The sequence below is a fragment of the Spermophilus citellus genome (genome assembly GCF_964194105.1).
Source record: "Spermophilus citellus genome assembly, chromosome: 4".
NCBI lineage: Eukaryota > Metazoa > Chordata > Mammalia > Rodentia > Sciuridae > Spermophilus > Spermophilus citellus.
The window spans coordinates 221,598,093-221,619,984 of record NC_138185.1 but is presented as its reverse complement, the minus strand read 5'-3'; the positions used below and the strand labels follow the sequence as shown (position 1 = coordinate 221,619,984).

Genomic DNA, 21,892 nt, shown 5'->3' with positions numbered 1-21,892 from the left:
GTTCATTAGTTCCTTGTATTACCTTAGATAACTGACCTTGTAAATCTCCATGCCCCTGTAAAGTTTTCCATGCCCTAACTGCATCTACAGCAATTTGTGCGTATACGCCAGGGTCATATTCAATTTGCTGTCTTTGACCCTCATAAGGTCCCTTTCCTAATAACATATCTAGATTTCTTTGAGGGTAACCGGCTTCTGCATTTCGCCTAGCTGTCTCCATGCAAAATTCCTCATTGGCAACCTTCCATAACAAATATTGTCCTCCGTTTAGCACAGATCGACACATGTTAGCCCAATCTGCTGGTGTCATGTCCAAGTTGGTAACAGATTCGACCATGCTTACCGTGAAGGGAGCTTGCGGCCCATAGGTTGTTACAGCCTCCTTTAATTGCTTCACTGTTTTGAAATCTAAAGCACGGTGAATTCGTTGCCCTCCTGCCTGCTCAAGTACAGGGCATGATAATCTTTGGGGTCCTGCCTCAGAATTCCGTCCATCAACTACGGGATTTGAGGGCCGCTCAGCTGTAGATGGAGCTGTTGGTTGAATTACGCCCTCTGGTGATAGAACGGAGTTAGTAGCAGCCTCCTGTTGTAATTCTCCACCTGATGGCTGTTTTTCCTCTAAGCTTTCTTTCTTTAAATTTTCCTCTGACTAGCTTGAGAGACCTTCTCTTTTGCTTGACCTAGCATTTTTTCTACCATAGTTTGGACCTCTAACAATTTACTTAACAGTTTTTTGGTTTGTTTTTTACTAGATTCTAATCTACTATAAAGGTAACGTAACCCAATAAGATAGGATAAAACAAAGCCGAAGCAGAATGAAACAAAAACGGAGCAGAGAATGGTTATATCAATTTTCTCTTTCTCAGGGCCGAATAACTTCAAACCTTGAGCCAACCATTTTTCCCAGTTCGCCTGAGAAAATTCTAGGGCTACGGAGCTTGAAATAAAAACAAAATAAATCAAAACAAGAACACATTGTTTTTTGAAATGGTCACCCATTCTGTCGCCTTCCCTCAGGGGCGAGCAATTTTACTCACCTCTAAGTTTCAGGCGTTCCCCGTCCAGGCCACCAATTGCCTCAGTCTGGCTGGGCACAGAATCATGAGCCACTCAAGCAGGAAAAAAACTTTATTTTTGAAAAAGCCGCCAATACTCCGTTCAGGCCGGCAAGCCAAAACCGGTCCACCCACGAGCGCGTCTACTGGAACCGGGGCCCCCCCCCACCTCCCCCGGAATTCCCTCCTACTATCCTTCCCCAACCAATGGGAACTCTCCAGGAGTCCCGTAACAGGCCAAGGTGAACAGCAGGAGTCCAATTTCCATATGAATGTAAATCTTAACATAATCATATCATCTCAATGGCTAGCTGGCATCACCTTACAACCGAAAGTGCCATGCATCATATTATTTGCTTGTGGCTCCTAGCAACAGCCAACCTCCCAGAGCTTGCTTCCTTCTTCTCCTAGTCACTATCCTATCCCCTGCAAAGAAAACCATCCTAACCTCTCTTCCCAACCAGTTTTACCTATTTTTGAAGGACATGTCCAGTGACATAGTAACACTGCTTTATGTCCATTTCCTGTTGCATGACACTGTGTGTGGGACTCATCTCTGCTATCGCATAAAGCAGGTTTCATTCTCTCATCACTGTTTTACAGTGATTCTCAAGGACACTTAAAAAAACGCCTCCAGACATCTGTTATATAACTGGGGGATGGCTTCTGACATTTAGGGGGTAGAGGCTAAGAATGTTGCTGAGCATACTACAATTCACAGAACAACTCCCTACAAGGTATTATCTGGCTCAACCTATCAATAGTGCCAAATTTGAAAAAGTGCCATATAGTATTTTATTCTATGGATATAACACATCTTATCCATCCATTCTACTGTGGATGAACATTTGAAAATGTTTCTATTTTTTGATATTAATAAATAGTCATGTACCTTCTTGTAGAACAGAAGGCACCTGGCCAGTTGGCTAAAAGAATCAATATCTACCCACATTTGTAATTTATTTATGATATACTTTAAGATTCATTATAGTAACAGTTCTCTCTGCACTTATTCATTCAAATATTTGCCGAGCATTTACTAAGTCAGGTCTCAACAGCACAGCGGGCAACAATACAAGCAAGGTCCAGTGGGAAAGGCAGGCAGAAATAAAAGGGAAAATCAAGGAAGAGCTGGTTTTGAAGGGGAAGAGAAGAAGAATATGGTTCTATAAATATTAGGTTTGAAGAACTTGAAAGATAATTGTGTGGAAACATCTATCAGACAAACGAGTCTGTTAAAATCTAGAAAGAACATATCTACTTAGGATTTGTCTATGTAAATGTAGCAGAAAAAAGAGGTCTGCGAACAACTCTTGATGACCCTGTATGAAGAATCACCAGATAAGAAAGGGTCAAAGAGATAGGAAAATTTGATTCTTGCTTGCACAAGAAACCAAAGGATATCAACTTTAAATCAGAGATGGTGGTCAGCAGTGAGAAATGCTAAAGAAAACTTAAAGGACAAGAAATTAAGGAAAGGTTACTCAAATTGGTGATTAGTTATTAGGGATACTGAAATCAATTGTGGTGGCTTCACAATTTTGAATACATTGAAAACACTTTGAACAGTTGGTTCTGTAAAGTGAATTATAGCTCAATAGAGTGGACATACATTACAAATTTTTTTTTCATAGTACAGTGGGGCCAAAGGAAATCCATAAGGGGTTTTTAGGAATGAATGGCATATGTGTTCTTCTCAGGTAACTCTTGCTCAAAGAAGTGACAAGGTGGGTGAAAAAGCATAAGGCAAGTTTTCGTTGTTTTTCTTGTGCTCCCCCACCACGCAACCCCTGCCCCCATAGAAGAAAACAGAGGGTGTGCAATCTGAAGGAAAAGAATCACTGAGGAGTCTACACAGTCTTAAGGAGGGGATTAACTGACAAAGGATACTAAAAAACATAGTGAGAAAATTTGAGAAAGGAAGCTCTTTCTCTACGAAATCAAGAAAAAGATGGAGGAAGAGGTAACAAGAAATGTTTTTAAAAAAAAATATTTATTTTTTTTTAGGTATAGATGGACACAACACAATGATTTTATTTTTCTGTGGTGCTGAGGATCGAACTTGGTCGCTGAGCCACAATCCCAGCCCCAATAAGAAATGTTTAAAGGGGGAGGAAGTAACTCCTAAAAGAGGACCTCAGAGGACCTCCATTCTATCCAAGAAGTAGAGTGTCTGACCTCTACCGAGAGGAAAGGGGCAGAGTGGGAAAAAGGGTTAGGAATAACCCACTACGGAGGACATAGGAATGGGAAGAATCTCAGTTCACAAGTGGATGTAAATGAAATATATTCAAGTCAATTTTACTTGCTATCATTGGCTAAACTCCCTGCTAAAAGAACTAGTATAGATTTCCTTTAGACTCGGGGCAGAATGAACAATACATGAAATCAGAAAAACATGCAATCAATGTACATAAACAGAACAGCAACAGTCCTCTAGAGCCTCTACCTTCCTGAAAAAGTGCTTGCCTCTGTTCTCTAACCCCTTTCTCTATAACTCTTCAATTTTTTTTAACAAGGTCCTGAAGTTATAAATTTTATTATTAGTAGGGATTACTGTGAAAATCACTGAGATTTATGAGATCCACAAAAATGAAAACTTCTCAAGCAACATGTAAGGTGTTTTAGCAACACCTTTCAATCATGTGTTTTAGACATTATCATTTTACATGATGAAAGATAAAATGCATTTTCAACATTTAGAATTATGACCATAATAGTAATGAATACCACATAACTCTCTGATCCGGTATGTAAACTCTTTTTTAATAACAGTACTAAATTATTACTAACCTTCATTCAGACATATTTATTAATAAGACCTTAGTTTAGAAAGCAGCCTATGGCATTGCTGTATATCAATAACTGGTGTTCACATAACTCATATTATTCTTAGATTGATTTTTATGTGTTATGTTCATCTCCTAGATCTGTTAACCAAATGGCACAAAATAACGATTGAAATCTTTTTAACAACTCTCTACTTAGCTTCCTAAGCCTTGAAAACACATTTTCCTTTTCTACTGATTGTCTTTCAAATATGTAAAGATAAAATTTTACATTCCCTTCTTTTCTTCAGGGTGAAGAAACCTAATGATTTTCAAGATGGTTTTGAGAGTTTAGTGTTAAAATTTAGGTTCCCCCTAATTATTTTGGGGGTGGTGGTGCTGGGGATTGAATTCAGGGGTATTTGACCACTGAGCCACATCCCCAACCTTATTTTGTACTTTATTCAGAGACAGGGTCTCACTAAATTGCTCAGGGCCTCACTAAGTTGCTGAGGCTGGCTTTGAACTCCCAATCCTTCTGTTTCAGTCTCCTGAGCCACTGGGATTACAGGCGTGTGCCAATGTGCCCAATTCTCCCTAAGTATTTTCAAAACAGAAAAAATACACATTATATATCTGCCCAGCATATGAGCATATGGAGGAAGGCTAGTAAATTCAGTTACATATCCTATGTCCATTGAATTACAGCATGCCTGCAAACTATGTTTTCTTATTCTCACAATTTATCACTGAGAAAATGGAGTCAATGGAGCCAAAGAGACATGAAACAACCTGTCACAGTGAAGCCAGATTTAAAGTTAGGTATCGAGTAAGATCTAAAATGGAGGCCATGCTGACAATGATTCCGGGGAAACTCAGGACAACTCATGAAATGTTTTTTTTTTTTTTTTTTTTTACCTTTTCTCCTTTTTTTTTTTTTTTTATTGTTGGTCGTTCAAAACATTACATAGTTCTTAATAAATCATATTTCACAGTTTGATTCAAGTGGGTTATGAACTCCCATTTTTACCCTGTATACAGATTGCTGTATCACATCAGTTACACTTCCATTGATTTACATATTGCCATTCTAGTGTCTGATGTATTCTGCTGTCTATCCTATTCTCTACTATCCCCCTTCCCCTCCCCTCCTCTTTTCTCTCTCTACCCCCTCTACTGTAAATAATTTCTTCCACTTGTATTATTCTTCTCTGACCCCTCCTTTCCTCTTATATGTAATGAAGTCCCGGAAAGGCCCTAGGCCAAAGTCCACCCCAAAGAAATGTTAATGGAACCCAGGAAACAGCCCCCAACAGATTTGGAGATAGCCCATCCCAAGAAGTAATAATGAAGTCCTTCCTGCCCAGATTACCTGTGTCCCACCCCTCGGGCCTTCCCACCTACATTCCATCACCAAAACTATAAAAAGGGGAGACAACTGCATTTCCAGGGATTCCACCTCTTGGGTCCCCTTCTTCCTCTGGGAGAAGTCTTTTCTGCTGCCCTTTAATAAACTTCTAATTTCTACTCTGACCTTGCCTCGGTGTGCTTTTCTGGTGTTATTCTTCAACAAGGACTTCTCACCGGCCAACAGCAGTAACAACAGTTAGCAAATGGCAGAGGCACAATCTGTCTTACTTCAGACTAAGATACTGTTCCTCAATCTAGACACTACTTTGTTTCTATAAATGGAACATTACATCTTGGAACCATTTTTTTATTAAGACAGGTCTTCCTCATCTGAAATATAGCTGAATTTTTGCAAATGTAGTTACTTCCAGTAAATTTATACTTTGTCAATTTTGGTCTTTAAGAACTCTGGGTGTTATCTAACATGCTACTTATCATTCAATGGTTTGAGTGCATTCATTAACTTGAGAATTATGCATCTTACATATTTAGCTAGTAATTAAAAAGTGCCCTTTATTCAAAAGGGCAAAATCAAAGCTCCATAGGTTCCCTCTAAAGACCCCCGCTTCTAGGCTACTAACAACCCATTAATCAACATTTTAGGTTTAGTAATCTGAATTGATATAAATTACCTAACTATATTTTATCCAGTGTACATTTACTTCTTGTGTCTACTAGGCAAGATTATGTTTTGTGTTCTAAGGAAATCTAAATGGATTTATGTCTAACAATCTCCCCATTTACCAACAGTTAATAAACTTGTAACAAAAGGAAATATGATTTGTGTCACATGGCTTTTCCTTATTGAAGCTTTGCTGGCTTGGAGGACTCAGCTCTCCTTTCCCAAGTACTATCAAGCCCTTTTTTGGCCCTTCCAACAATTTCATAAAACTAAGTCCTTGTACCCAAAGTCAGCTAATTGCTCTCTGTGAAATCAGCGACAGGCCAGACTCCAGTCTTCTATCATTAAGGATTCCTCAAAGGTTATGAACAATGATTTTACAATCTTATATGCAATTACTCTGACCTTAAAAATACAAATTAGATTTAATCCAGTTAGATATTCTATATTTTTTTATTTTTAACCATACGATTTATTTTTACCCTTTTTTAGTCATGCATGACAGCAGAATGTATTTTGACATATAATACATACATGGAATGTACATACATCAATCATATTGTCTATTCTATTCTGCTGCCCTTCCTATCCTCCCTACTCCTCCCCTCCTCTCCCATCCTTTCTCTCTATCCAATCTAATGTGACACTTTTTTTTCCCTTTTTCACAACATCATATATGTATTCTGTATAACAATGAGGTTCTCCTTCTGTCTTCTGTTCAACTCCCCTTCTCCCTCTTTTTCCCTCCCATCTCTCTTCCCTATTTAGTGGTAGTCTTCTTCTCATGCTCTTCCTCCCTATCCCATTTTGAGTCACCCCCCTTATATCAGAGAAGACATTTGGCATTTGTTTTTTAGGGATTGGCTAACTTCACTTAGCATAATCTGCTCTAATGCCATCCATTTGCCTGCAAATACCATGATCTTGTTATTTTTTAGTGCCGAGTAATATTCCATTGTGTATAAATGCCACATTTTTTAAAATCCATTCATCTATTGAAGGGCATCTAGGTTGGTTCCACATTCTAGCTATTGTGAATTGTGCTGCTATAACATTGATGTGGTTGTGTCCCTGTAGTATGCTCTTTTTAGGTCTTTTGGGTATAGTCCGAGAAGGGGAATAGCTGGGTCAAATGGTGGTTCCATTCCCAGCTTTCCAAGGAATCTCCATATTGCTTTCCAAATTGACTGCACCATAGATATTCTTTATAATCTTCTCAATTACCTCAAATTTAACTCCTCTTGTTTTGTCCTTAACCCAATTTTAGATTAAAAAAAAAAGCAGAAAACATTTTTTTCTTTTCATAGTCTTAGTGAACTCAGCGGTTTTGCAATAAATTCCTAAAATGAATTTACACATTTTATAAGCCAAAATATGAACAATTTTTTCTTTATGATATTCAATTTTAGAAATGGCATTTAAAATGTAAGAACCTCATTAACAATTAAAATGTTTCTGTACTGCTTGTTGTTACAAACTACACTTTCAAATGGAACAAATTTAGTTAACTATGATTTTTGCTGGAATCAACTAATATGCTTGGATAATACATTACAATATAATTAAAACGAGAGAAAAGGAGAGAAAACCCCTAAAACTAGACATCAATGGTAGCCACTGGAAAAAACCCTAAGAGTCCTGGATAATTATTACATTTATGGTCAAGATGATTTAACAAATAAGCATCTTAGGAACGCTAACAATTTTAACTAAAATATCTATCAGTACCATTAACAACATCATCCATTCTTTCTTTCATTTGGCAATATAGCTGACTAAATGTCAGTGTTCCGGGTGCTGGGGATCGAAAGCTCTGCTCTTTCATTCTACTAACATCATTCACAGACACTTTTAATGTGTGTTTACGACTGCAAGGCACTATGCTATAGATGTGTAAAAAAGGATACATAACGAGATACACAAACCTTATTAACTTTGCCTTAAAAAAAAAAAAGGCCAGTTTTAAGTGACTACTCTTTACAAGACGTTCCTAACCTCAGATGACTTAGCGAAAGCTCCGTTTAATTGGCAATTCACACTTAGGGACTAATCACTGAGCATACCCTATGCAGATAATGGTTCAGAAAGTTTTTAGACGTATACCTTGTCTTACAATAACGACCAAATCAACCGCCCAGGAGAGGGTGAATGAGGACGACATCTGGGCAAGAACGAGCTCACCGCGGAAGTGCCTCCTAGTCCCACCCTTGCCCCATGGCCCGGCGAACTCCCAGGTCTGAGCAGTGCAGGTGTGGGACGGTCTCCGAGGTCTCACACCTGCCCAACCACGACCCGCCACGAAGAAACAGGGAAATGGGCCCTCTGCGGCAGGGTAAGACCCCCCACCCTCTTCCCGCCGCTAGAAGATCCTCCAACCCCAATCGCGCCCCAACAAATCGAACGCCGCTACCAGTTCTAGGGTGCTCCAAACCTCCCAGCGCCGCCCTTGCGCCTCAGACCCTTTCCCGAAAACCACTCCCCAGCCCCTCGTCACCAGCTAACTTCAACGTGCACGGGGGCTAGCAGAAGGGGCGAAATCTCGGAGGCAAGAGTCCCCCAGCGGACGGCGGCAATTGGCCGTACCCTACTCCGAACTCCAAGTACGCGGAAAGAGGGCGGCGCGGCCCGCGGGCCGCGGGTCACTCACCCCTCGCCTCAGGCAAGCCCCTTAGCGACGTCTCTCCTTGCTGATTGCGGCCATCTTGGAAGTGGAATGTCGGGGAATACGTCATCACGCTGCGTCTCGCGACGAAAAACAAACGACTGGAGGGGCGGGGAGCGTCGGCCGCTCATCAGCCAATCAGAAGAAAATACAGCTCCCAAAAGCGGAACGAACCGCCAGTTCCCTCTCCACTCGCCCGGCGGATCAGTGGCTGCTGCGTGTAGGAGGAGGAGCCAGCCAAAGGGTCCTTTCCGTAGGCCACGCCCCCTTGGCGAAAGGGAATTCGGAAGCAACCGAACCTGCTAACGGAACTTGGGCCCGGAGGCGGGGTCCAGGCTGCCGTTACCCAATCAGAGCTCGGACATGGACCAAGTTCAGCCAATTGTGGTTTCGGGGCCGGCGGGGGCCAAGTCGGCCGCTCTCGCCCCCAGAGCCTCCCGCCCAATGGCTGCACAGGACCCCGAGCGGAACGGCGGCTGGGCGGCGGGGCGGGGCCGCGCCCAGGCGTGCGAGGCGCTGACCAATGAGCGGCGGCGGCGGTGGTCCGGGGGCGGGCCCGGGGGCGGGAGAAGTCGGGTTGGGCCGCGGTGGCGGGGCCGTCTCAGGCCGCCGTCCCGCCCCTCCCGTCCGGCCGCCACCGCCGCCGCCGCGGCCTGGGGGTTGGTTGAGGCGGACGGTGGGGTCCGGACTGGACTGTGGCGCCGCCGCTGCGCGAAAGGGAGCGGACAGGTGAGCACCGGCGGCAGCCTCACGCGCGCGGCCCGCGGGCTGCGGGGACAGTCGCACTGTCTTCCCCGGGCGCCGCGAGGCCACCCTCCGGCCGGTCCGCGCCGAGTCCAGCCCTCGCCCCGGCCGGCCGCTCCGGGCCGCGGTGGGCGAGTGTGCGCGTGGGGCCGTTCACAGAGGGCCTGCGAGCCCGAGGCCACCCGGCCTCTGTCCTGTCTGGCTTGCCGGGGCGGGGGCGCCGACACCCGATTCCGCGCCAGCCGGGTCCCGGTGGTGGCAGGTGCAGGGGACGTCCCCCGCGCCGCCCGGTGTCCCCGGCCCCTCGGCGCCGCCCTCGGGTGGGGCCCGGGCCCCTCTGGCGCGCACGTCTCTGGGCTCCGCGTGCGCCTGGGTTGCGCTCTCATTTCCTTCCTCCCTTCGGTCTCCCCGCCGCCTGGGGGAAGGTGATGTGGTTTTTATGCTTCTCGGTCTCCCAAGCCCCAGCGCCCACCGGGGCGCCCGCTGACCAGTCCCCGCTCTCTCCCTTCACTGCCCAGTTAAAAAGACAGTCGTAGAAAATAGGTCATCTTTCTTCCCACGCGCCCCTGGCCGTGGTCCACACGCGCAGTGCCATACTAGGGAGAAGAATTCAGTGCTTTAGAGTTTGTTATTCCGGTTTTAAACTCTTCCTCCTCGTGGCTCCAGCCTAGCGAAGCAACTCCGCCAATTCCTCCGTTTCCACTGGGGAGAAGGAGGCGATTAGTGACGTGCGCCACTTGCTGCGGGGGCCTCACCTCCGCCTCGTTGTGTAGGGAGGAAGACATTTAAGTGTTTCAGAAAAATGCACGCGTTCAGAATCATTTAGGACATACTCTTTTGCTCTTTTAAATAAAAGGGGCGATGTTTCAAAAGCAAAAATACTTTTAGAATGTGTCGATAGATTAATTTTGCCTTTTCAGAAAGGACTATGATGACATTTTAAAGCTGAATTGATCAGTAACAGTCTTGGACAGCTGTTTAAGTGAATATACTCCAAGAATATAGTAAAACACAATCAGCTTTTCTCTCTACCTTTGAAATTTGCAAAGATTAGCTCGAACCACGGTATACAGTGCTTATACGGGTTACTTTGCTTGAAGTCACACCTTATCAAATTAATCTCAGCGTCTGCTGTGATTAATATTTTGGTAAAATTCCAACAACTTGGGAATGAGTTTTTCTCTGACTTAAGACAGTAGTTTGCAAAGTGCAGTGCTTAACGATAGAACAACCTCTTTATTGGGATCCCAAACAACCTTGGGTTTTGAGCCTTCCACTCCCACTTTCCTGTCTTGCCCTCCTTTCTCTCTGTGTATTTAAGATTGTAAATTAATATCTGAAGTGGATCTCTGGTCCAAACAGAGTGAAATGGTTGTCACTTTTCTTCGTTCTTCCAGTGTGTTATCTGTGTTTTTTTTTGTTTTGTTTTGTTTTCCTTGGAGTAGAAGTGATGTTGGACTTGAAGATTAAAACATTTATGCCTGTATGTGCTGCAGGAATGAGAGTTTCTGTTCATTCTCTGTCTATAAGATATAGTGCAGTGAAATTGTTACTAAGAAAGTAGTGTTGAGCTTCTCTTCCAGGTCATGGATATTTAGGCCACGTTGAGTGAAGAATAAAACTTTCTTTAGATAATGAGAAAAATGTGAAGGCTGAATTCAAATATTTTCTGTTCTTAAGTTTTGTTACTAGGAAAGTTTTTGAGAACTCTGATTTAGCCATTCAACCTCCTAAAAACTTGATGCTTTCATGCCCAGAATGGCAAAGATGACAATGCTAGGGAAAAGTATCAATATCAGCACAACAAGGGTTTGCTTATAGTAAAAATTTAATGGATGATCTTGGCAACCAGTGAAACCCAGGTACAGACCCTGTGTATTCACAGGGAGTTGGTTGCAGGACACTCCCTCTGCCCCCATAGCCAAACTCAGGGATGCTCAAGCCTCTTCCATTAGATAAAATTATGTAGTATTTGCATATAATCTGTCTACATCATCCCATAAACTTTTTAGTCATTTGTAAATTACTTATAATACCTAACATAATGTCAATACTATGTGAATGGTTGTTGTAAATAGTTGTTATACTGTGTTATTTAGGGAATGATAAGGGAAATAGTCTGTACATGTTCAGTATGGATTTTTTTCCCCCAAATATTTTGATCCATGGTTGGTTGAATCTGGATATGGAACCCAAGAATGAGGGTTGGGAGTGTGTGATTGTACATAGTTTGTGTCCTATGGAATTTTAGTAGAAATATGAGTAAATATGCTGTCTCCAAGTCAGGGTTCCTCTGAATGCTTTCTGACTAGATGTCAATTTAGTTTAAGACTTTAAAAGCCTCTTAAATGTTTGAATTACATAGTCTCCTTTTTACTTTCATTAACTGAAGTAGCTGTTAGAAATGTAACTAATAACAATGTATCTTTGTTGTGTATGGTTTGATGAATGTCTTCCACTGGGAGGTTTTTTATCTTTGGAAACCTCACCTACTCCTGGCTACAGTGCATGGTGCTTCTGTTGGGGGTGGGGAGGAAGTTTCTAGTAAGTGTGTTTCCTCTCCCTGGACCAAAGTCCTGGGAATAGAACCATGATCATGTTGCCTCAGAGAGGAAAAGGAGTCATTTATTAATGTGACATTCAATATTTTTAATAGAACGGTTGAATATATCTTCTTTCTAATGTTACTTTGGAAGTTGCTAATGGCCAGTTATTTGCTTTCTCAATTGGCTTATATTTTCACCTTTATAGTTATGTTGATTTATTAGTGAAAAATATTTTGATTTTCTGTGCATCCTTTTTCTCTTCTTACAGTCAGAAACATTTTTATCTTAAATATCATTCTGGTTCATAGTTAACGAGTTAGGATTTAAGGATTCCTCACTTAAAAGTTTGTACGATTTTCTCTTTTGTTGCAGTTATAGGTACACCTTACTTGGCAAAATGGATTGCTATGCATTGGATTTCCTCTTACTAATTCATTTTCCTACTCACAAAATTGAAGATATTCATTATTTTGATATGAAAACAATAGTTTTTACTTTCAAGTTAAAAATATATTTCTGACAGTATTCTTATATTTTTCTATTACAAGGGGTTTGACAATTTGTAAACAAACTTGTAGAGAAGTTTACTAGTTTTTCTTGTCATATAGTCTTATGAAAAAAAAACTTAATTCACAGAAGCTTATTAACCTATTAATAAGTCCAGTTTTTTGTTGTTAAATTCACCTAGCTGGCAATTAGCTACATAGACCCCATTTCCATTTAGGAGCCTCCTCTAGGTTTTTGTAGTAAACAGATCACAGATCAGAGGTACCAACATAGTTATTAACAATTTGAACCTGAAATAAACTTGAACAAAAAAATACTTCATATGATAATGAATCAAATTCTAATACCAAAGTTAAGACTTTGAAATTCTTTTTTTTCCCCCTTCTTATTTCAAGTATTTTCCAAGACATGAACTATCTAGATTAAGATAAGTCCAAACCCTCCTGGCTGACAACGGAAGACAGGGCACACTCTCAAGTTAAGTTTTTGTAAAGGCTCTGAGTGGCACTGATTACCAAGCCACAGTGAAATTTTAATCTTTTACAAGCCTAGCCTCAGGAATGGGGTGGGGAGAGGGGAGAGCAGAGCAGCAGCAGGAAGAAATGTTTTCACTCTTTAAGAAGGACTGAAAATTGTGTAGACTATATAGATAATCATGTGATAAACAAGAACTCTTTAAAAATTTTTTGGGTTGGTAGTAACAATTGTATATACATAGAATTCTTAGTAAATATGCAGTATTTTAGGTTTGTTACTATCTGATCCTGACTTTCACTGCCCTTTTTTAATAAAATACTTCACTAGAATATAACAAGATCCGTGGATTTTATTTTATTAATTTTATTTTTTATATTTATTTATTTTTTTAGGTGTAGATGGACACAACACAATGCCTTTATTTTTATGTTGTGCTGAGGATCGAACCCCGGTCCCGCCCATGCTAGGCGAGTGCTCTACTGCTGAGCTACAATCCCAGCCCAAGATCAGTGAATTTTAAAGTTTCAGTTTTGTAAAATAGACATGACTCTTCAATATCATAGTTTTCTATTAAGCATATTCAAGAGAAAGTAAGAGTTGCTTTTGCCATAAAGTATTTACCTGTAATTTAATTAAATTTAGTAGTAAATTTTTCATTTGTTGATTGTAATAATTTAGCATTGTCATGGTTACCTAATTGGTTTGTGCAGGTTTTTGATGAACAGCAAGTGTGGAATTGCAGAACTCAATGCGGAATGCGCCTGATTGGGTGGAAGCTCCTTTGCAAGTTTCACTCTTGTCTCAAATTAAACCTCAGGCCACTCCTGACAAGGCAAAGAATAGTTTTATACTTTTCAAAGACCAAAGAGGGAAAACCTTTACCCCTATATGTTTTATTATTGCAGGAAAATACTGTTATTTTGACATTAGGGATAAGCAGTGAACTTTTGGGCTTTCATAAATGTTGGTTTTGAGCTGAATCCTTGATGTTCTATTATTGAGTATCAGTAAAGTTTGTCATCAAGTGTGCTTGTCAGACTGCTACCAACTTGAGTGTCATCTTGATACATCAGCTACTTTCTTTAAGGATCAGCTTTCTCACCTATAGAGGGGTATGATAAAAAATTTTGTAAAATGCTCACCTCAGTTTCAATACATAGTAAATGACCAAATGAGGCAATTATGTAGAGGTTGATCATGTTGGGGAATTGCTACTGTAAATGACAGGGATGACACCATTTTTGGCAGCCTGGAATGTTATCCTGAAAGAAACAGCATGATAGTTACCATGAATAATCACCTTAACTTCAAAATTTCAGTTGTTTAATATAGCACATCTGTTTTGCTAAAGTTAGTTTATGTGATGAATAGCTTTAGTTGGTTTATCTTCTCCTGAAGGCTATGGGGCCATGTCCCTGTTGTCTTTGTATTTCACATTGGATACTCAAGAAACATGCACCAAGTAAGTGAATGTATTCTCGGGGAAAAGCTGGAGCTGTTTAAGGAATATTATTTAGGTCTGTGAAGGCAGGAGTCCCACTGAACTGGACTCTTCTCCGAGCACATCTGAAGGGTTTTGTTGACCTTTTAAGAACTGGCCATCCAAGTGCAATATACCTAAGTGGTTTTGTTCACTCTTGAGAAGTATTTCTTGAGGGGCATGTTAAACTTGGAGAAGAGAAGACTTTGGGGAGGACATGAAAGCTTCTTCAAAGAATTTGAGCAGGTCCAAGAAGATGAGCAGGCCTCACTTGTGAGCAGTGTATCCTGGAGGAGGCTGCCGTGGAATTGAACAGGCTGCAGGAAGGGCAGCAGCACTGCTTCTCACTGAGCATAGGTGGCCAGGATTGGCCTAGCAGTCAGCCTGTGCACTTGTCAGCCGGAGAGGACATGTGCCATGTCCTGCCTGTCTTACGGGTTTCCAGACTTAAATCAGGCAGTTGGTAACAACCGTAATTGCTGCGTAATGTTAGATGCCATATGTAAAGCATGAGGGGGCTTGAGGGTTAACATAGATAACCCTGAAGGTCTCTTCCAATGGTCTTCCAAAGGTCTCTTCGATGCTCCACAGTTCTGGAATCTAGGATCCTTAGGGTAGGAGTAGGAGTTCCTTGAAGGTAATTTCTTAGCAGAAATTACAGTGTCTTCTTTTTTTTTAATTTTATTTTTTTATTGGTTGTTCACAACATTACAAAGCTCTTGACATATCATATTTCATACATTAGATTGAAGTGGGTTATGAACCCCCAATTTTACCCCAAATGCAGATTGCAGAATCACATTGGTTACTCATCCACAATTTTACATAATGCCCTATTAGTAATTGTTGTATTCTGCTACCTTTCCTATCCCCTACTATCCCCCCTCCCCTCCCCTCCCAACTTCTCTCTCTGCCCCATCTACTGTAGTTCATTTCTCTCCTTGTTTATTTTCCCATTCCCCTCACAACCTCTTATATGTAATTTTGTATAGCAATGAGGGTCTCCCTTCATTTCCATGCAATTTCCCTTTTCTCTCCCTTTCCCTCCCATCTCATGTCTCTGTTTAATGTTAATCTTTTCTTCCTGCTCTTCCTCCCTGCTCTGTTCATAGTTGCTCTCACTGTATCAAAGAAGACATTTGGTATTTGTTTTTTAGGGATTGGCTAGCTTCACTAAGCATAATCTGCTCTAGTGCCATCCATTTCCCTGCAAATTCTATGATTTTGTCATTTTTTATTGCTGCATAGTACTCCATTGTGTATAGATGCCACATTTTTTTTTTATCCATTCATCTATTGAAGGGCATCTGGGTTGGTTCCACAGTCTAGCTATTGTGAATTGTGCTGCTATGAACATCGATGTGGCAGTATCCCTGTAGCATGCTCTTTTAAGGTCTTCAGGGAATAGTCCGAGAAGGGCAATAGCTGGGTCAAATGGTGGTTCCATTCCCAGCTTTCCCAGGAATCTCCAAACTGCTTTCCAAATTGGCCGCACCAATTTGCAGTCCCACCAGCAATGTACAAGTGTACCCTTTTCTCCACATCCTCGCCACCACTTGTTGTTGTTTGACTTCATAGTGGCTGCCAATCTTACTGGAGTGAGATGGTATCTTAGGGTGGTTTTGATTTGCATTTCTCTGACTGCTAGAGATGGTGAGCATTTTTTCATGTACTTGTTGATTGATTGTATATCCTCCTCTGAGAAGTGTCTGTTCAGGTCCTTGGCCCATTTGTTGATTGGGTTATTTGTTATCTTACTGTCTAATTTTTTGAGTTCTTATATACTCTGGATATTAGAGCTCTATCTGAAGTGTGAGGAGTAAAAATTTGTTCCCAGGATGTAGGCTCCCTATTTACCTCTCTTATTGTTTTTCTTGCTGAGAAAAAACTTTTTAGTTTAAGTAAGTCCCATTTGTTGATTCTTGTTATTAACTCTTGTGCTATGGGTGTCCTATTAAGGAATTTGGAGCCCGACCCCACAATATGTAGATCGGAGCCAACTTTTTCTTCTATCAGACGCAGAGTCTCTGATTTGATATCAAGCTCCTTGATCCATTTTGAGTTAACTTTTGTGCATGGCGAGAGAAAGGGATTCAGTTTCATTTTGTTGCATATGGATTTCCAGTTTTCCCAACACCATTTGTTGAAGATGCTATCCTTCCTCCATTGCATGCTTTTAGCCCCTTTATCAAATATAAGATAGTTGTAACTTTGTGGATTAGTCTCTGTGTCCTCTATTCTATACCATTGGTCCACCCGCCTGTTTTGGTACCAGTACCATGCTGTTTTTGTCACTATTGCTCTGTAATATAGTTTGAAATCTGGTATCGCTATACCGCCTGATTCACACTTCCTGTTTAGAATTGCTTTTGCTATTCTGGGTCTTTTATTTTTCCATATGAATTTCATGATTGCTTTATCTATTTCTACAAGAAATGCCGTTGGGATTTTGATTGGCATTGCGTTAAACCTATAGAGAACTTTTGGTAATATCACCATTTTGATGATGTTAGTTCTGCCTATCCATGAACAGGGTACATTTTTCCATCTTCTAAGATCTTCTTCTACTTCTCTCTTTAGGGTTCTGTAGTTTTCATTGTATAAATCTTTCACCTCTTTTGTTAGGTTGATTCCCAAGTATTTTATTTTTTTTGAGGATATTATGAATGGAGTGTTTTTCCTCATTTCCGTTTCAGAAGTTTTGTCGCTGATATACAGAAATGCCTTTGATTTATGCGTGTTGATTTTATATCCTGCCACTTTGCTGAATTCATTTATTAGTTCTAGTAGTTTCTTTGTAGACCCTTTTGGGTCTTCTAGGTATAGAATCGTGTCATCTGCAAATAGTGATAATTTAAGTTCTTCTTTTCCTATTTTTATGCCTTTAATTTCTTTCGTCTGTCTAATTGCTCTGCCCAGTGTTTCGAGAACTATATTGAATAGAAGTCGTGATAGAGGGCATCCCTGTCTTGTTCCAGATTTTAGAGGGAATGCCTTTAATTTTTGTCCATTCAGAATGATGCTAGCCTGAGGCTTAGCATAGATAGCTTTTACAATGTCAAGGTAAGTTCCTGTTATCCCTAGTTTTTCTAATGTTTTGAACATAAAGGGATGCTGTACTTTGTCGAATGCTTTCTCTGCGTCTATCGAGATGATCATATGGTTCTTATCTTTAAGTCTATTGATGTGGTGAATAACATTTATTGATTTCCATATATTGAACCATCCTTGCATCCCAGGGATGAATCCTACTTGATCATGGTGCACAATTTTTTTGATGTGTTTTTGTATTCGATTTGCCAGAATTTTATTGAGGATTTTTGCATCTAGGTTCATTAGAGATATTGGTCTGTAGTTTTCTTTCTTTGAGGTGTCTTTGTCTGGTTTCAGAATCAGGGTGATGTTGGCCTCATAGAATGAATTTGGAAGAGCTCCCTCTTTTTCTATTTCCTGAAATAACTTGAAAAGTATTGGTATTAATTCTTCTTTAAAGGTTTTGTAAAACTCCGCTGTATACCCATCCGGTCCTGGGCTTTTCTTGGTTGGTAGTCTTTTGATGGCTTCTTCAATTTCATCCATTGATATTGGTCTGTTCAAATTGTGTGTATCCTCCTGACTCAGTCTGGGTAAATCATATGACTTAAGAAATTTATCGATGTCTTCACTATCTTCTATTTTATTGGCATATAGGTTTTCAAAATAATTTCTAATTGTCTTCTGTATTTCTGTAGCATCTGTTGTGATATTGCCTTTTTCATCCCGTATGTTAGTAATTTGAGTTCTCTCTCTTCTTCTCTTCGTTAGCATGGCTAAAGGTCTGTCGTTCTTATTTATTTTTTCGAAGAACCAACTTTTAGTTTTGTTAATTTTTTCAATAGTTTCTTTTGTTTCAATTTCATTGATTTCCGCTCTGATTTTAATTATTTCTTGCCTTCTGCTACATTTGCTGTTGTTTTGCTCTTCCTTTTCTAGGGCTTTGAGATGAAGTGTGAGCTCATTTATTTGTTGGTTTTTTCTTTTTTTGAGGAATGACCACCAGGCGATGAATTTTCCTCTTAAAACTGCTTTCATTGTGTCCCATAGATTCCGATATGTTGTGTCTGTATTTTCATTTATCTCTAAGAATTTTTTGATTTCCTCCTTTATGTCTTCTGTAACCCATTGATCATTCAGTAACATATTGTTCATTTTCCATGTGATGTAGGATTTTTCCTTCCTTCTTTTATCATTGATTTCCAGTTTCATTCATGATCAGATAAAATGCAAGGTATTATCTCCACCCCTTTATATTTACTGAGGGTTGCCTTATGGCATAATATATGGTCTATTTTTGAGAAGGATCCATGTGCTGCTGAGAAAAAAGTATATCCATTTGATGATGGTTGATATATTCTATATATGTCAGTTAAGTCTAGGTTATTGATTGTGATATTGAGTTCTATAGTTTTTTTATTCAACTTTTGTTTGGAGGATCTGTCCAATGGTGAGAGAGGTGTGTTGAAGTCACCCATAATTATTGTGTTGTGGTCTATTTGATTCTTGAACTTGAGGAGAATTTGTTTTATGAATGTCGCAGCACCATTATTTGGTGCATAAATATTGATAATTGTTATGTCTTGTTGGTGAATGGTTCCTTTTAACAGTATATAATGTCCTTCTTTATCCCTTTTGATTAACTTAGTCTTGAAGTTGATTTTATTCTATATGAGGATGGCCACCCCTGCTTGCTTACGAGGACCATGTGCATGGTATATTTTTTCCCATCCTTTCACCTTCAGCCTGTGTATGTCTTTTCCAATCAGATGTGTCTCCTGGAGGCAGCATATTGTTGGATTTGTTTTTTTAATCCATGATACCAGCCTATGTCGCTTTATTGGAGAGTTTAAGTCATTAACATTCAGAGTTACTATTGATATATGGTTTGTACTTCCATCCATGTTTGATTATTTATCCTTTTTAAAAAAAATTTAGTTTGTTTCTCCATGATTATCTTTCCCCTCGCCCTCTGTCTTTACCGAGGCACTTCCTACTGATGGTTTTGGTTATTGTTTTTCATTTCTTCCTCGTGTAGTGTTTTGCTCAAAATGCTTTGCAATGCTGGTTTTCTGGCTGCAAATTCTTTTAACTTTTGTTTATCATGAAAGATTTTTATTTCGTTGTCATACCTGAAGCTTATTTTTGCTGGATACAGAATTCTTGGTTGGCATCCATTGTCTTTCAGTGTTTGAAATACATTGTTCCATGACCTTCTTGCTTTCAGTGTCTGTGATGAAAAATCCGTTGTTAACCTTATTGGTTTACCCCTGAATGTAATCTGTCTCCTTTCTCTTGTAGCTTTTAATATTTTCTCTTTGTTCTGTATATTGGATATCTTCATAACAATGTGTCTTGGTGTTGGTCTACTGTGATTTTGTGTGCTCGGTGTCCTGTATGCATCTTCAATTTGTATATCTGTTTCCTTTTTTTATTTCTGGAAAGTTTTCTGTAATTATTTCATTCAGCAGGTTACTCATTCCCTTGGTTTGAATCTCTGTACCTTCTTCTATCCCGATGACTAGTAAGTTTGGTTTTTTTATGTTATCCCATAACTCTTGGATGTTTTTCTTGTGATTTTTTACCAGCCTTTCTGAGTTGGCTAGACTCTTTTCAAGATGATATATTTTGTCTTCATTCTCTGACGTTCTGGCTTCTACTTGCTCCACTCTGTTAGTGATACTCTCAATTGAGTTTTTAATTTGGTTTATCGTTTCCTTCATTTCTAGAATTATTGTTTGATTATTTTTTATATTCTCTATCTCCTGATAAAGATGCTTAACTTCTTCTTTTAGCTGTTTATGTAATTCATTCTCAATGTGTTCCTTTGCTGCTTGAATTTGCTGTCTTGTATCCTCTTTAAGGTTCCATTCCATCTGTCTAAGGTGTTCCTTGAGTTCTTTATATGACCATTTTTCTGATGACTCTAGGTCCTCCTGAATATTTAGGCTGTCCTGCATTGTTTGTACTCCTTTTCTTCCTTGCTTTTTGAAGCTGCTCATGTTACTTCTTGTTCTGTTTGACTGATGAGTTACTGTTTACTCCTATAAATTTATTAGGTGCTTGGGAGGAAAGGTATTAGAAGGGAAGGGAAGAAGTCACTAAAGAGAATGAGAGTAAGCAGGTAGAATTCAAGGAAGGGGGGATAAGATAATTGAAAAGAAATGAAAAGACAAAAGAAGAAAAAAATAGGAAATAAAAAAAGAAAAAAATTAAAAAAAATAATCAAAAAAATTAAAATTAAAATTAGAAAAAAAAATTTAAAAAAATTGTAAAAAAAATAAACAACAAGAAAGAAAAATAAAAATGAAAGAAAAACCCAAATCAAAAAAAAAAAAAGAGAGAAAAGAAAAAAAGAAAAAAAAAACTAATAAATGCAGTCTTAGAGTTTGATTAACTTATCTTCCAGTAGGTGGCGCTGTGCCCACCAGGCCAAGTTTCTCCTGTCAATACATGGGAACCAATCACTGTGCAGCAGCTCCTCCCAGACTGGGGGAGTCTCCAATCCTGAGTGCCTAGGGCCTCCTCTTGTGTCTAGTCACTTCCCACTTTTCCTCTAGCCAGGCCCCTCTCACGGGTGCCGCTCACCACAATACTGGCTACACGCCAGGTCTGTTGCTCCCGGGAGCCCTGTTTTCATGAACAACTGGGCACACTCTCCCACTTTGCCATTCCCTCAGACCCTAAGTTTGTAGAGCTTGGGGCTGAGAATCCTCAGCGAATTTTACTTGCCCTCCGGTAGCCACGCCCCCGGTAGCTGGTGCAAGAGACCTCAGCTGTCAGCACTGGTGGGAGCGGTAGTTCCGCGCCGTGGGTCCTGCGCCACCTCTGATTCCCTAGGTCTGGCTATCGTGCTCACGGGAGAGCTGGGAGGGGCCCTTAAGGTTTCCCCGATGTGTGGAGAGGGAAGGCTAGGGGATTACACACCTGTAGCCGCAGGTTTCAATGAAGTTATCTCCTCCGCCGCAGTCTGATGACGTCAGTTCTCTGCCATGGTGGCATCTCTTGCAAATGGTGACAGTTCGTTTCCCTTTGCCAGGCGACCAATGCAACGGGTGGGTCCTTACTGTCTCTCCCAAGCCCCGTTTCAAACCTGTGGCCACTACCTATGAAGGCTCGGTAGGCATTTACCTCCGTAGGATCAGAAGGGCTGACCAGTTGTTTCAGCCGGATGGATTAGTGCTGAGTCACAGCTGTTTGTCTGCGGGAAGCAGGCGAACGGGAGCTTGAATTCAGCCGATCCAGGCTCAGTGTGTGTTCTGAGAGGCCCAGACTATTTGCCCCAGATCCACGTCAGCTCAGCATTGCCTAGTGATCCTGAGCAAACAGATTTAGGTCGTTTATGACTCCCTATGCCTGCACAGGTGAAGAGGTCAGAGACTTGATCTCTCTGCGCCTGCCGCCATGTTGGAATCTCTCCCAGTGTCTTCTTTATGGTAGAAAGATTTAATAGAAATGTTTATTTCTACCAACTGATTCCTTTTCAAAGTTTTTTTTTTTTTTTTTTTCCAATTTCTCTTAAGTAGGGACCTTAGTTTTTGCGGGGAGAAAGGATGCCTCATTTCTTGATTTGAAGGGATGGCAC

General features: G+C 40.5%; 2 protein-coding genes across 2 annotated transcripts in view; one reads left to right on the top strand and one right to left on the bottom strand.

Annotated features, from left to right (window-relative positions):
- CCNK (cyclin K) overlaps positions 1–8,696 on the bottom strand; it is a 37,051-nt gene extending 28,355 nt beyond the window's left edge. Inside the window, exon 1 of the mRNA XM_081292004.1 lies at positions 8,506–8,696. The gene's annotated coding sequence lies outside the window, so the exon portion shown is untranslated. The remainder of the gene's footprint in view (positions 1–8,505) is intronic.
- A 420-nt stretch (positions 8,697–9,116) lies between these two features.
- Positions 9,117–21,892, top strand: part of SETD3 (SET domain containing 3, actin N3(tau)-histidine methyltransferase) — an 81,814-nt gene continuing 69,038 nt past the window's right edge. The window contains exon 1 of the mRNA XM_081292003.1: positions 9,117–9,249. The gene's annotated coding sequence lies outside the window, so the exon portion shown is untranslated. The remainder of the gene's footprint in view (positions 9,250–21,892) is intronic.